General features: G+C 44.1%; 1 protein-coding gene across 1 annotated transcript in view; it reads left to right on the forward strand.

The window, feature by feature from the left end:
* WBP1L (WW domain binding protein 1 like) overlaps nucleotides 1–16557 on the forward strand; it is a 54850-nt gene that overhangs the window by 14167 nt on the left and 24126 nt on the right. The window lies entirely within an intron of this gene.

Below are 16557 nucleotides of genomic sequence, written 5' to 3' on the forward strand. Positions count from 1 at the left end.
TTATTTTCTCTCCTGATGCCACTTTTTGCTACCATCTCCCTGGCTATTTTGGAGACAAGTGGGATTATATTTATTATTTCCCACTTAAAATGTTCTGTTCCCATCAAGTATCTGAGAAGCCTTGAGCTTTCTGCCTCTTTTAAATGCTGATTTGCTTAATAAATGCAGTGTTAAGGTTCTGGCTTAGCAAAGGAATACCACTAAACAACTCCTGTCTATATTTTAAGTCTCTATTTTTTGGCCTGTAGCTGTGATTACAACCCAAAACAGTGCACGGCTAGAAATCTTCCTAAATTATTATCCATCTTTTTTTTTGCTGGAGACTGAAAATGGAGAGCTGCTGAAGTACAAAGGAAACTTTTTCTGAGTCATGGCAAGATTGGCAGGTTGCAAGGGAAAATATAAATCTGGTGTTTACCATAGTTAACAATGAAATCCTCCCTTTACAGAAAGTTATTAGGGTGAGTTATACTTCCAGTCTCCTTGCTGTTGTGGAGTAAAAAAAAAAAAAAAAAAAAGTTATCTTGATTTTTATTTTTGTAACTATTATTATGATTTTTTTCTGATCCTTGGCCTAGAATGGGGATAAATTAAAGGAAGTTGCCCAGTTTTCTCTGCTAATTGCCTGAAGATTGGCCCTGAAAATACAGTTGTCATCTACAATTACTAGTTTTCACAAATGGGATGATGACTTTATCTGTTTTCCCTCACTATGGACCAATCATTAAACCTTGCAGTGTCCAATTCTGAAACCTGTGATCTTTTACTTAGGTATGAATCCTGGTACTTTTTAATACGTATGCAGACACTGAACTAACATGAAAAAACATGTCCAGTCGTTTGCACAGCGTAAAATAATAGATACTATCTTCAGATGTTAATGACTCTGCCTCTGTGTCTGATATGATAAATGCTATTCTTATTCTGCTGATGGAAAACAAAAGGAACAGAAAACAGCGAGACTTTGCCAAATGCAAAGTTCAGAGCAATTTGGAGACGGACCACAAGTTGTTTGGAGACCTGATTGTGTGTTACGTGAAGGCCATCATTTGTCTTACAGGAAAAAATGGCTAATGTTAAAAAATGCTGTCTGTCTTTTTGAAAACAGATGAAATAGCTTGCAGAAGGACGTGTCTGTCAACAGGAAGTGACCGTAACTTAGGAGGCATGCAGGCCTCAAGCACAACCGAAGGAGGCTGCAGAGAACAAAGAACCTCTTTCCTCTCGCTTCTCAGGCCGTATGTAGGACCAGAGGACACCTTCTCTCATTAGGGTTGAGCAGCATTTTCTCCCCCCTTTGGTGTGAGTGCAGTGTCCTAATACACGTCTTGGTGCCAGGCTCTCACGACACGGACTGGGGGTCATGTCAAGCCAAGCTGCAAGGTGTCACCAGCCCACTACCATGGCTTTTTCACTCCTGGTATCAAAGGAATATTTAGATATTAGTAAGACTTGAAATAGGTTAAATAAAACATGAGAATTTCAAGCTGGCCCTGAGTCAGTTTCTGTCATGCTGTGAGATTTGCTCTCGTCCATGAGGTGAAGGGCTTTTTGAGATTGCATTGATCAAGATAGTCTCCTGGGCGTGTTTCTCATCCAAGGGGAAAAGTGAGGTCAGTAGGAATGAATGTTGTGCTGCAGCTCAGACTGGAAAAGAGATACTTTGGTGTCCTGGGAAGAATGTGTCTCTAACTCCTGCTTTGGGGCATTGTCTAACATGGTAGTCTTAATGTTATGTAGCAGGTGACGTTCTTGTCTTCCTTGTTAGACTGCCCGACCTGTTCAGGTGAAGGCCAGTTCTGTGCTTTGTCCCCTGCTCATTTCTCTGGGACGTGATCCTTTCTCTTGCCCCACTTTGGGCTCTTCAGCCTCGCCTGCTGCCTCCTCCCAGCTCGAAATTCCCTGCCACGTTGCTCCTTGTAGATGTGGCCGGAGGTTTTACCCCTCAGAAAGCTGGAGGCTCGGTTTCAGGTCACCTCCATGAGTTTCCTGGATGTGATGCACGGCATGGGAGCCGTTTGGAAATTGGGCTTTCAAATATTCAGACGTTGTGGTGGGAATGAAGGCAACCAGAAAGGCAGCAGACTGGAAAATCCCTTCTGTACACTGTGTCTGCCAGCAGACCTAGTGGGATAAAACTGAGATGCTCTCTTAACCCAGCTTTTCCACTTTTTTGGCTTAGGTCTGCTTGTTTGTTCAGTGGGTGAAGAGCATTTTGTGTCTCTGAACATGCGGAGAAGTGGGAAGGCTAAATATACCACTCTTAAAAGCTCAGAGAAGCTAATATTGGCATTCTCACCATTTCCCACATCTTCTGTACTGATTCAGTGACATCCCTTGTAAATTGATGGCAAAACATACGACTTTTCTTTTTTTGTCTTGCTTCTCTCCACAGTTTAACCTTTCTTACGAAGCGCCTCTCTGATCAAAGGATATTAGCAAAATCTTTATTTCCTTGGTTTTACAAATTTGGCTACAAAATTCTCAAGTTGAGACTTGGCAAACCCCGCCGTGGTATGCAAACAGTGGGGATGGGAGAAGGGAAATCACTTGGCTGTTGAAAAACTACATATGGGAAAGTCACGTGGCACTTTGTGCTTTATTTATAATTCTGCAAAGGCCTCTTCTAATTTGAAAGAGTAGAAAAGACCAAATAGCGGCTTCTGGAAAGCAAACAGCTTGATTTTTTCCATGAGTATTTTTAACACAAGTATTGACTTCACAGATTGTAACACTTTCCTTCTTAAATATATATTTTTTAAGCTGTCGGGATGTGTAACTGGCTAAAGTAACATTGAGACAAAAACCTTAACTCCTGCAGCCCCTTGCTTTTTAAATTCCAATTGTGAAGCCATAAGAGATGGTTTATTTTCCTTCAGCTTATAAATATGGAGCTTCCAGAAAGGTGCCTTGATTTATAAGTGTACCCGGTGGGAGCCATATGAATTTTGCTTTTGTATTTTTTTTGTGAAGGATTAAAGTGTTTCTTTCAAAATTTGTTTTCCAGGTAAATGCTGGGTTTAACGGTTAAGGGACTTTTAAGTAAGACCTGAAGCTTCATTTTTTTTTTTTTTTCAGCTTTGGCTGTACCTGTGAACAAACGTTTCCAAATACTAGTCCTTGGAAATAACTCTACGAGTTAAAAATGCAACCTTGGGTTTTATACCGGCTTGATTCTGGGCAGTGTTTTACTGATACCGGTGTGAGATAACTGTGTTATGTGAAACTGCTTGAGCAAAACAAATGGGAGAGTGGTGGCAGTGGGCTGCCTGAGAGGCTCTGCTGCTCTGCTCGAATTGCTGAACGCAGCTAACTCGTGGTAGGATGGCATTTGAGGCCACATTTTGGAGTCATTAGGTTATAAACAGTCCACAAAATATTTTAAATGCTTCATGGTAATATTCCTCTGAAGCTTAAGATTCCCTAGGGAGAAATGAGAAGCACACCAAAAACATTTTCAGTTCAAGAGGCTTATCCACCACTTCCTAGATCACTGAAGCCCAACTGTCTCATGAAGAAATTCTTACAAAAACAAGTTTTGATGCAGTTCTCAGTGTATAAGTGTGTGTGTGTGGGGGGAAATACATTGGGTTATGCTCTTTAATTGTCAGATTTTCATATTTTGCTGGCTATAAAAGTCGATTAAGGTTCAGAAAATCTTTCTGACTCCAATTTGGTACATTTACACGCATCTTCATTTTCAGTAATGCTTTTGAATCTTGTGCTGCGTTGGTGAAAGACATGGCAAAAGCATTCAGATCTTGACAGAATGTCTGAACCTTTGTCACTGAAAGGTGTCCTTTCATTTCTGTTTCCTGGTAAGACTTCTTTTAAGGAGGGGTGTAATAAATATTGACCCGTCTTGAAGAGACTAGGGTCTCTAAGAGAGATGTAAATTTTTTTCTTGTGTAATTTTTTTTTTCCCTGAGAATAAATCTTCTGTGAAAAAGTGGCTGATTTGTGCCAGGCACAATCTGTATAAAAACTAGGACTGTGGGGACTGTCTTGTGAAAATGGTCCTGTCATTAGCTGGCATTAGCATCTCCTGCCTTCACCGAATGCTTGGCATCTGTAGTGGCCCATCAACAGTTCCTGTGCTTGTGCAGTTAATCCATCTAGGGCATGCCCTGAAATAAAACAAAACCTATAAACCAACAGCTTGTCCTTCAGAAAGGAATCTTATTTCAGATTGCCCTGTTAATTTGCAGAATACCGGGATTTATGGAGCTGGCAGGATGGCTCTGGCAGAGTTATCACACTTAGAGATCTGGGCTCTCTGTCAAACCCTTGCCTTAAGCTGGCATAGCTCATACCTGAGGATGCGACTCACAAGGGACATCTGTGTGCATCCAGTTTCCTTCCAGCAGATCCGGATGAGAGAGAGACAAGAGGTAGAGGACCTGCGTGAGAATCGGGTGAGAGCTGCTGGAAGCAGCGCCAGGACTTGCAAACCAGCTGCAATTTGTGGACTGCAGGAGCTACTGATGCATCTTCCTGCTCCTGGGGAGTTGAGGAAGGAGCACTTGCCATGCATTCGCTGAGTTTTCAGAGGTTCTTATCCCTCCGGGCAGTTTGAGAGCTCGTTGCAGACAATTTGGCAGCAGTGCTCTAGACTAATGAGGAAGCAGCAGGGTTGCACTTCCTCCAGCCTGCCTTGAAAGAAGAAGTGCAGAGGGGCTGAGCGTTCAGAGCTGTGTGACTGTGAGACACAATAATAGCCCAAAGCCTCCGAGTGCACGCTTCAGCTGTGCAATAACTGCGTGTAGAGAGCTGAACCTGGTCCAGCGGGCTTGATCGATAGCAAAGCTGCTTGATTCACCTCTGTTATTGATCTGGGTTCCAAACTGAGTCCATTTAAGCATCTGTAAGGGCCTCTTTTGGTGCTTGGTAGGCGCACCGAACCACTGGTGCTGCTGGCTCACTTTGGCAGATACAAGTCCCATTTCACTAATGAGCTTCTGCATTTCCAAAACATTGCTTTATATTTTTTTTTGAGTGGAACTTTGCTCAAAGTTCCTCACAATTTGGGGACGTTTTTGACGGTCGCTTATTTTTCCTCATGGTGACTTCAACTCAGCATGAGGTCAGACTTCAGGAAATAGCCTGCTGGCTGCTGACACTTTAAAAGGTAGTCGTGTTCTTGGTTTATGCTGAATTAATTGCACGAATGAGGTATACATTTTAAACAGTCTAACATCCGATTTTTCAAAGGGATCTTGATATTTATTGTTATAGGCATTATTTTTTGCTGATGTGAGAGCCATCTACTAAAATCAGTCTCCCAGAACGATGAAGACTTTGCTGTTCATATGGTTCACTTTTGGTCTAACAATTATATTGCAGCTAGCAAGAAGCACTCAAAGGCTTAAGAAAATGTTCTGCAAGTCTGGTGTTAAAAGCTGAAGGTGAAAAAAGAAAAGGAAAGTATTAATCTAGAGTTTAATGAGGAAGGTGGATAAACAGTAACTGAAACAGTAACTCAGTAACTGATGTAGAGACTGAGAGGTTTTGCTCTTTTGGTCCTTTGGGTGTAGGGGGAAATCCAGAAAACACACAAGCTCCTAGCTGTAATCCTACACAGATTAAAATTATGAAGTATAAAGGGGCCAAAAGCAAAGGAAGAGAATATAGAAGAAAAAGCTAGAAAAATGTGAAATCATTAGGGCCTCGTGAAATTTACTGTTGAGCACTTACAGATGTAGACATAGCCGGTTCTGAACTTAGTAGCTTTCTTCCAGGCTCCAGGAAGTATTAGGATAAATTGGTGAAGATTTTATAAGCATCTGTAAGGCAACAGGAAATAAACCGTGAGGCTTTATCAGGAACAACCTCATGGGGGGAAGAAATAAACCTAATTTGTTTGATTCAATGGATGTTTCACAGCCCAACCTGACTGAGGGACTGTGTGGCTTATGGGGTGCTGTGTAGAGATCTGTCTTTGAGGTTGAATTACATACAGTGGGTTCATTAAATGACTGGAGTACATGCTAACGAATAGTCTATAAAGGTGACAGGATCCTGGAGAGGTCTGTTCCACCTCTGTGCCAACAGTTTGGGACATAAAGTGCTTGAGATGAAGCTGGAGGCTTGCATGCCTTTTTGACGGTAGGAGAAGAACTTGGAGAAATGATGTGAAGCCTGGCACCAAAATCAGTAAGGAAATGTGCAGAGAAAGGCAAACAGAGAGAAAATGCATCAGAAATAGAGCAGAGCTAATGCAAAAAAAATTAAAAAAAAATAATAAATAAATAAATATATATATAAATATATATATATATAATGATGTAGTAATAAAATTGTCCTACGTATGGCTGTTGTAGTACTCTGTACAAATAAGTGATGTCTGCAGTTTTGGATCCCACATTTTGAGAAGTGGTTAAGTTGGAGACTGAAAAGGGTGAAACAAAGATTTAATCCCCGTGGCCTTTGAAAAAAGGCTGCTTTTGTCTTCTGAAAGCAGCTTAGAGAGGATTGGAGCAATTTTCCAGGTGAGCTAGGTTTTAAGAAGATGACTGCAATCAGGTGTCCACTTCTTAGTGGAGAAGAAGGAATTGCCTTAGCAGAGAAGATCTGCTGCCTTATCTTGCACAAAGGCCTGGATAAATGTTAATGGGGAGAACATCCTAACTTTTCAAGAGTGTGCAGCATGAGATGGCATTGCCTCTGGAGGCAGTAACACCTCAGCTCACTGCAGCCTCCTGAGTTGTGGGTTAGCAAATGCTGGTGGTTTAGGTGCAGTGAGCCCTTCCCAGAGTGGTTTGATTGACTGGGTGACTTACTGAGAAGCCTTTCCAGCCCGATGCCTCTGGGATTGCATCTTTTCTTTCTGAACAGCCCTGACGTGTGACGCCTGTGTTAAGGAACAAGTGCTGAAAGGAGGACAGTTTGATGGCCGAATTGTAATTAAATGCTGCTCACAAATGTTGTTGTCCCTCCCTGAGTTGTTTTTATGCCTCTTTGGGATGTATTGTTGCCTGGAAGATGTTTCTTTCAGTGACAGGATGATTTTCCACACTGCAGGTCTGTTTGCAGTGACATAGGTTGGAGAACTTTCTCGTTCACTTCCAGGAAAGGAAGGTTGGTCCTGGTTTTCCAAAAGAGATGTTCAGAATTCCTGCTGCCCACGTTACCTGCTCCAGGGGAAAAATAAATACTGTTGTCGGGATACTGTGCTGGGAGTGAATAATTCTAAAAACTGAAAAGATTCCCTTGCCTTAGTTTCTTAGCTCTACAGTCACCCACGAGGGTGACATATACCTTTGGAGAAGAAATTAGCTGTCTTCTGACACTTATGTTGTTTTTGTTTCAAGCTTTTCTGCGTTACTCTACTCCTGCTAATTAGTACCAATTAGCAATTGTAGTTCTTCTACAAAAGAAAAATCCCCATTAGTTTTTGTTTGTTTGTTTGGCTGGGTTTTGTGCTGTTTTGTTTTGTTTTGTTTTACACGGATACATCTGGGCTGTTTAGTTTGCGCTATGTGAGAATTCGAAGGAAAACAATGGTTGCAAGAGCAAGAGGCCGCTGGTATTTTGATCTAGAGCAAATGTGTGCCTGGCAGCCAGACTTCAGCAAGGCAAATCCACTCGTCCTTTGCTTTTCCCCCAGCCTGCAACCTTGCTGCAGGGAAATGTGTGAAAGAGGTAGGGCAGCGTGGGTCACCCTGTCCTCCTCCGGCTCCGCTGCAGCCAGGGGAGCGCTCGCCTTATCTGCCAGCGGAATAACAACCACTAATGGAAATTACAGCAATTGGGATAAGATAATACCCATAAAGGCAGGTTATGCTGATCGGCGTTTCTTCCTGAGATAAGGCTGAAATGAGTTTGTAATTATTGGGCATTGAGCTTTATTAAATAAAGCATGCTTATGCATGCAAGGGGAATGCGCGTTGTCCATATACCAAAGGGGAAATGCTGCAGAGACCGTGAAGGTGGGGAGCAAGACAGCGAGGTATCTGCCCTTGGAATGGCAGAGCTGCCTGGCTTGCAGGTATGTCGCTGAAATTTAGAAACTGGCAGCGGTTCTGGGTGCCACCAGTGCTTTTAATGCTTGAGTGAAGTGCAAACTGCGTAATGCTGCAGCCCATGCTGAAACGCGACACGTGGGCATCGCTTCCTCCGAGCCGCTGCCCCTTGCATAATGGGGGCTGTCCCGGGGCGGCTGCAGGAAACATTTGGGTACTGCTAGGCACACAAAGCACAACAATTAGTTGTGCTTAGAGTCCCGTTGCTGTAATCTCAAACAACTTTCTGGCACTCTCCCCGTTACGCAGCCAGGAAAATGGCTGAGTGAGGAGCGGGTGATGGGAGGCATTGATTTTTTTTTATTATTTTTTTTTTTCTCCTTGTGCGTTTGAATGAATCAAGCTTGTACCTGGAAACCTACATCCGTGAGCTCACTGCTTTGTGTAGATCATGCTTTCTGAAGGCTTTCCTGTGTGAGGGGATCCCCAAATCTCTCCGTTCCGGTTGGCAGAGCAACAAAGTGCGTGGGCTTCTGGGGAGCTTTTCCTTGTCTTCCTTGTAATGATGTGAGCCAAAGCAGAACCGGTACTACAGCAGGGGAGAGATTAGGCTCAAAGGTGTTGATATTTCCTGCTGTTTCACTGACAGCTGGAATCTGTACTTAAATATATACTGTGTTGGTTTATTTATTCCTCAATTTTTGTTTATTCCTCCTTTTAGAAAAGACGAGAATTCATGTTTCTCTTCCAGGCACTCAGGGAGCTCCTAACAACACAGGAATTCAAGCTGGAGGAGATGAGCTTGTATTTAAGATGAGGCTTTCTGAAGTGGTTTTTCCCTGAAGTTGTACATTTAAAAGTTTCTAACAGAAGAGGTTAAGATCTGATAGCACTCTCCGTGTTTTGTCTAGTGATTTAAAAGCAGTGCCTTTAACGCTGTTGTGCTGTGATCTTTCAGATGCTTGTGGTATTGAGCTTTCTTAATAGTTAAACTTGTGGTTTCCTTCTATTCTTTGCTTTGGTTGTATGAAGATGCATGTACACAATCTTTAGTGCTCTTTGTTTTTGGAAGAGGAGACCTAGCCCTCCTGTCTTTTTGCTAGTTAGGCCATGCCAGGTGGAAAGACTTCTCGTGCTTTTGTACCGGGGTTTAACCACAAGCTCCAAGCCTCTGCTGGCACGGGGTAGTTCAGATGAATTTAGTTTTCTGCTAGCTAACAGCATGTAAAACTGCATAACCCATGGGATTAATTGGCAGGCTCCTAATCAGGGGTACCCTATTGGGATCTACATGTATTTTCTAAGAGGAAGAAGCCCCAAACAACAGGTTTAGCCAAGTGCTGTGTGCCACAAAACCAGACTTGTGTGTGACCCAGAACCCACCGATCGATGGGGATGTAGGTGCCACGGCACAGTTTGGGGGGTAAAGTCCAGGGATAACAGTGGAAAAATGCTCCAGCTGCACATATGTAGGGCAGTTTGAGGACATTTCCTTGCCTCAGTGTAACCTATGCAATATTGCTCTGCAGTGTAACATTATCGAACCATAATATCCAGCAGGGTGCTGGGAATGAGGCAGCTGCTGATGTCTCTTTTTCCTAAAGGATTTCCCAGAAAATCCATTCCTTTCACAGAAGGACACAAGCCATGTAGCAATGGGGCTCTGCTGGAAACAGAAACTTGATTCTCAGAACTCAATAAAAGAACCTCTTTCTTGTAAAACCAGCTGAGGAAAACAAGACTGCTGGGATTTGGGGGGCTTTTTAAAATTCGTTCAAGATGCAAACTTGAGCTCAGAAAAGACCAATGAACTTCAGAAAGATCTGACCAGGCTGGATGAAATGTCAGATATCCCAGCGAAGTCTTGCATGACAAAGCCATTTAACCACTTATGTGCTTCTTGTCAGGCTAACTAAATGCATCATGCCTGAAGGAATACCTGAGCATCTTTATGCAACCAGGTGCCCATTTGACACCAACATTTATGAATATTTTTTTTAGATTAATAAGAAAAATAGCGTAGATTAACATGCAAATACTTCCTAATTTGAAGGGATGCCATCACGTCAAATTACATGCGTCTGTGCACTTATAATAGAGGCAGCATGTAATTAAGTAGTTGCATTCGTGTGGGTGTTTCCCATGTCAATGCAACTATCCCTCATGTAAGCCTGGATTTTATCTGAGCGTTTTGCAGAGTGGCACTTGTGAGAGGCAGGAGGGGCAGAAGGCCATGACCTTTTGTGGGTTTTGTCTTCGTGCCCATAGGGATATAATACAATTTGGCTGATCCCTGCCTCTCTTCTCCTGCTCCAGACTTCTGTCTGAGGTGTATTGTGGTGGTGAAATGCCACATAACCCTCCTTATCATCAGTTTTTGTGATAGGTTATTTTAAACGTGTTTGCAGGTGGAGAAAGGGGGCTTGTGTCTGTTGTAACTGGACCCAGCAGTGGCAGTGCTGCATCCCAGATAATTGCTCTGTGCATGTATGTATCCTCCTTATTGAAGACTCATGCATTAAGACTGTCTGCTGGCATAATTGCCTTAGACCCTGATGAAAAATTCATCTCCTAGGACCCCAGAGGGTCATTTGGAGCAGTATTATCCCAATGAAGTCTAGAGGCAAGAGAAGAGCAAAGAAGAAAATAACCTTGAAATCAATGCCAGTCACCCTAGCACTAGTGCCGTTAGTTTTGGCAAATCCTATCTCAACAATAAAGCCAGCTGCCATTTTGGCATCAAGACAGGCAGACTTGGCACCAGCCCCTCTGGCACCAAAACCATGCTTCGTGGGAGCTGGCATCAGCGGTGTGAAACGAGGGTAAGGCCCAAGGGAAATGCCAAGCAGGCATATGAGATGAGCACTAAAAATAGCAAGTTGCTGTCATTTGGAGGAAAAAAAAAAAAAACAACAAACTAATAGCTCTTCTAAGAGCAGGGCATCTTCAGATCTCCATCTCCAAGGTTGTGCTGGTAAGCAAGCGCATTGACAGCTTCGGGACAATGCTGTCTGCTGTGAGGATGTGACCAAAGGCCACACGCGGGCTGTATTTTTGGTACTTGCATGGTACAAGGCTCTAAAATGAGAACAGACGCCTTGATCCCACATTTGGGGGATCCTGTTACCGTCTGCACACGTTGCCTTCGGCCCCGTCTGGAGCGGATCATCTCCCCTTGATCCGTCACCAAAGGCCCTGTTTGCACACACGGGCAGAAGGAAAACAAGAGCCGCGCTGCCAAAAAGCAAGGAGCCTGGCGAGTGTCCCTGCGCCACCCCGGGCACGCTGGCCCTGCTGAGACAGTCTCGTCAAATGTTTTAACAGCTAATCTCCCCCCACCCCTCTCTGAGAAAGGAGAGGCGGCTTTCCCCTGACTTCACTACCCGCTCCAGACTAAAGCCAAAGCCTGGCATCGGTGCCCGAAAGCTGGGCAGGCCGAAGGGGCCGAACTGGCCCTGTCTCCGCTGACACAGGCGGTGTCATCTCTGAACGGGGCCATTCCAGCTCTTCTGTCCCCCCTGCCTCAGGGGCTGAGGCCTTTAAAGCTTTTTAAGGCCTCTGGGCTTGCATGGCAGGCCTGGGTGTTGAAACAGGGGTCGCACAAGATCACACAAACAGCCTTTTGTATTACAAAAGCCACTGCACTGGCTTGGTCGCAGCTCTGCTGCTGTGCAGAAAAGCATGCCGGACCTGTGGCTGCCATTTTCTCCTCCTTGAGCAAAAAGCAGTGGGAAACAACAACACCGAGTGCTGAAAACGTCAAGCTATGGTTAACAAAACTCATTTTGGTCTTAGAGAAGGGGCTTGGGGTTTTTTATGTAACTGTTTTCAGTAGTGACGTTACCACTAGATATGATACCTTGAAATGATGTGACATTACAGAGTACAGTATGTTGTTTCCAAAATGCCAAATTATTCAGTGTAATTTAGAAGAAGTTGATGAAAATAGAAAATAAAAAGTGGGTGGGGGTTGGCCTCTTCTCGCAGTGATGGGACTGGAGGGAATGGCCTCAAGTTGTGCCAGGTTGGAAATGAGGAGACATTTCTCCTCAGAAAGAGCAGCCAGGCACTGGGACGAGTAGCCTATGGAGGTGGTGGAGTCACCGTCCTTGGGGGTGTTCAAGGAAAGGTTGGACGTGGTGCTTGGGGACGTGGTTTAATGGGTGACATTGGCGGTAGGGTGATGGTTGGACCCGATGATCTTGGGGGTCTTTTCCAGCCTTAATGACTTTATAATTCTGTGATCACTGGAACAGCAGAGCTGGTAGGAGAGTCTGGAGCATCCTGGATGTGCCCTGCTTTTGTCTTCTGTCAGATGGGCGTCGGAGGGGGCTCCTCTTGCCCTTTCCTGGCTGTCCTCCTCATGATAGCTTAATGCTGAAAGCAGCCTCAGAGGAGCGATTGCTTGCTTTACAAAAGTGCAAAGGAAGGTGCTTTACTGTTGGTATTTCTTCACCCACGTACAAAAATTGAAGAGGAGGACAAGCAAAAATACCAGGTGACTGTGGGTGGTGGTTTCCTACGCAGTGCCTCCTCCTTTGGTTCAGGGCTCACTCCTGGCTTTCGGGTGGAGGACGTGGTGTGTATTTGCACTTGTCTGCTCGTCTGACAATTGCTGTGCAAGATTCAACCAGAATTGAGCATGAATTGTAGGCACTGGGGCTCCCCACAGCACTAAGCATGTTTTGAAGTGCTCGGTCTCTACCTCCCTGGTTAACCAGTTACTTGGAGACAAAGCATAGGTGACAGCAGTGAGGTTGAAACACAGTCCCCATTTGCTTATCTAGACTGAGTTGCCTGCAAAAGCATCTTGTGCTTCAAAACCACGGAGCTGACAGCAGCAGCAGCAGGCTGCAGAGAAGGGGGACCTGCCCAAGGACAGGCTGGGACCACTGCAAGCCCTTGAGCTTCATTGCACGTTGAAATTCATTGATCCAGCAGACTGGCTGTGGCACTTGCTCACAAGTCAGTTTCCACATGTAAAATGCCTTTTGCTGGAGTTACTCTTTGTTCTCTCTAGCAACGAGGAAGGCATTTTGGTCTGAGAAACATTAAACACAAGTGACTTAAGTGTCCTTGTTTTGTAGTTGACTGCATACTAATAGGGGGACCTGCTTTAACCACCTCTGAAATAGTTCAGTGGTACTAGACCCAAAGGGTCTAAAAGGTTTATTTGTATTCCTTGAGCAATAGAGAAGATCCTCTAGGTGCTGGGGAATTATCAGACTGGCCTGTTGCTCTGGAATTTCTTGATGATGATGTGTGTAGGCAGCACCAATGCTGCGAGTTACAGGAACCCAGTGCATCTGTTCCTGGTGCTGGAAAGTTATGTTTTTGTATGGATGCTGTCAGGATGGGAAAGGGGCCCTCTGCTTTTCAGGAGGCGGTAACAAGTAGGCAAGTGGTCTACCAGAAGTTGCGCTAGTGGTCTAGCATTGCACTGCTGATCCAGCACAGATGATTTCCAAACATCTTATGCCACTTCTGCTAGCAAACAAACCCCATTAGAGCAATTCTGCCAGGGCAGATGGAGCTTGGTTATTCCTGGATGTTGTCTTACCGTAAGAGAAGCAGGGATCTGCTTTTATGCCTTCCTATATTTTTCTCTCCCTTTTTTCTTTACTTGCAAAGCCATCTTCAGGACAGACAAAGATAAAGTCACCCCCGTTCAGGTTGCTCCTTTCACATTTTGTTTGTGCCTGACAGATTTGTGTAGTCTCGGTTCTAGCACCCAAGGCTACGGGCTGACTAATGAAAATGGATAGCTGATGCTCAAGGGATGCTCCTGTTACCAACGTGAAAATAACAGCGTCCTGGGGTAAATGGAGGACTTTTTAGATAACAGTTGTTCTGACTTCAGGGTTAACCTATATATATATAGCTGCAGTATTCTTTTTTTTCCAGAACAATGGTATTGCAGTTATGGGGATATTACAGACCACCCATATTTAGTGCTCAAAACCTGTTCCTGCCTAGGGCTCCAATAACAGAGCCACTGGGACTAGCATTGTGCTTCAGGCCTGACAGATTTGAGCTGCGTGGCTTCATTTTTGTTCCAATCATGTTGTCATATCTGGATCATCTAAAGGTCAAGCTGTCTCCTCGGGGGTATCAAAATGGGGAATGGATCTTGCTGGTTTACTGAACCCACTCACGAGCCTGTCCCATCAAACATCAGAGCAGCTCTAAAATGGGCCAAACAAATTCCATCATCTGCTTCAGTAGCATGCTAGTATCTGAGATCACAAGGCACAGGCTGTGCTGGGCTTGTAAAATTGTCGAGCAGCATCCTTTGCACGTTGTGTCTGGTGCAGGTGGCATATTCAGGAGAGCAGAACTAGTGTCAGATAAAGCAAGGGGTCTTTATTGCATCTGCTTGAAAAAAATGATACAAAACAAAACCATGAACTTGCTCACCTATAACCTGCAGTGGGATCCACGCTGATGTGCTGAACGAGGATGGTTGGTGGCTGCCTAAACAAGCAGATATTCAAAATAATGTTGATCCTGTAATCTGTCCTGACTTTAGCCCTGATTTTTCAGAGCTCTCAAGTGATTTATTCACAGAGAAGAACTTGTTTGCTCTGTTCCTCACATCTTGGATAGTTACACAAGACATCATAGACACGGCCCTGCAGATGTTAAACTCCAGGTTCACGTAAAGGAAGTGAAACCCATGCTGAGCCTGATTTAAAGCTGCTGCTGCTCTCATTAAAAGAACAATTATTTCAGCTCTGCTCGCTCCCAAGCAGAGGGCAATAGAAAATTAGAAGGGTTTTGGAAACGGGCAATGAGCAGCTAAAGGCTTTGGGAAAAGATTTTACACTAAGAGGACTAGGAAGATGGATATCTCTTACAAGAAGATAGCTAACACGTACAGACTAATGAATGGGTGAGGAGATGGATGGGGACTTCTGTTCCCACCTGGTAATAATATGAAAGTCAAATTAGAAGGTGGTGAATTCACTCCTGATGAAAGGAATTACTTGTTTATAACCACTGTCTGTGAAACTCATTGCCATTGGAGCTAGGACTTATGAATTAAAAAAAAAAAAAAAAAAAAAAAAAAGAAAGAAAGAAAGAAAAAATGTGGGGGTTAAAATGATACCATTTGAAACATCCAAAACAATTGCAAAGATTAGAAGAACCTGAGTGTTTTGAAAAGACTGGGTTGATTAGGATATCAAAAGGGTATGAGCTAACTTGTGGAACTGCTGGGGCTGGGGAGGTTTGGTTTTGTTTTGCTTTTTATTTCTCTCCAGGGCTTTTTCCATAGTCACCTACCGCAGATTTTGTGGAGCACATCGCTGGCTGCTGTCAATCAGGGACTTCGAGAGAGGGTTGCTGCTGCACTCAGATGTGGCAATGCCTATTTGCAAACCGCATTTTTTGTGTCATTTTTTTTCAGAATCACTGAATTCACACACAGATCAGGATGTTTTGGCTTTTCCACCGAGTTACTGCCTTTGATAGTCCCTCACGACCTGTCTTCAGTCTGGAATGAAGCTTTGCTTTTTGAGTACGTGCTGGAGGAGAGGCAGGTTGTTAAAGTTAGATCCCTTCTGACAGTGGGGATTCACAAATTGCTGCACTGGCTCAGCCCTCAGATCTGGCTAGTCCAGGGCTCTGTATAGCAGCAGCCAAAATCGGATATTTCAAAGGACAGCGTGAGGCCACAGAAGAGATTACTAAAACAGAAAGCTGCCCTTTTATATCATTGGTGTTTGTCCATAGAATTGGAAAAGCAAAGGTTGAGAGTTTGTTTGATCCAGAGGCACAAAAGCTGGAAAATCCCATTGCCTGGTGATAGTTAATGCTGATGTTTTGTGTCCTTCAGGAAATTACTTACTTGCCTATTTTCTCTTAGGAAAAACAGAGACACGCTCACCTTCAACAGCAAGTTTATATGGTAGCTTTAACGTGGTGTGAAAATAGGTAATAATTATTACAGCCTTGCAGCCTGGTTGTGTAGGGGTCCCCCACCATGGGGTCCTCATTTGGGAAACAACCCAGGGCCTGGCTGGGAGGTGGTGGTGGCAGTGGTCATCGAGTTTTGGTGTGGAAAATGGGTGCAGTCTCTGATGCTGCTGCAAACTGGTTGTTTGGGGATTTTCTGTTCTGTTTTTTCCTCCTTTTTTTTTGCTGTTGCAAATTAGCATTTGTAAGAATTGTATGCGGTTTGTGCCTCTTGCTGTCTTGCTCTCTCTCTGAAGTTATTGTTAAAACTTCTACTAAAAAAGGGATTCAATGAACTCTCGATGAAAAAAAACAAAAAACACACTCCTTGCCCTTGTCAAATATTTTAATGTATTGAGCTCCAAAAGCTGAAACAGCCAAAAGCAAGGGGAGTTTCCCCCCTTGCTAAACATCCACGGCGTTGCTGCTGCGGCACATGGGAGTGGTGGCGGTGCCCCGGTCCCTGCAGGACAGACGAGAACAGCTGCTGATTAAAGAGAAGCATGAAAAAAAAGAGGTTGCTGAACTTTCAGAGTGTAGGTAGGAAAAGGAGTTAAATTTAGATTACCTTCTGCAGTGTCATCCCCTACCCCGGCGTGGAACTTGCTGTACTCCTTGCTTGGGAGAGGACAAACAAGAA

The sequence above is a fragment of the Netta rufina genome (assembly GCF_964035555.1).
Source record: "Netta rufina genome assembly, chromosome: 7".
Classification (NCBI taxonomy): Eukaryota; Metazoa; Chordata; class Aves; order Anseriformes; family Anatidae; genus Netta; species Netta rufina.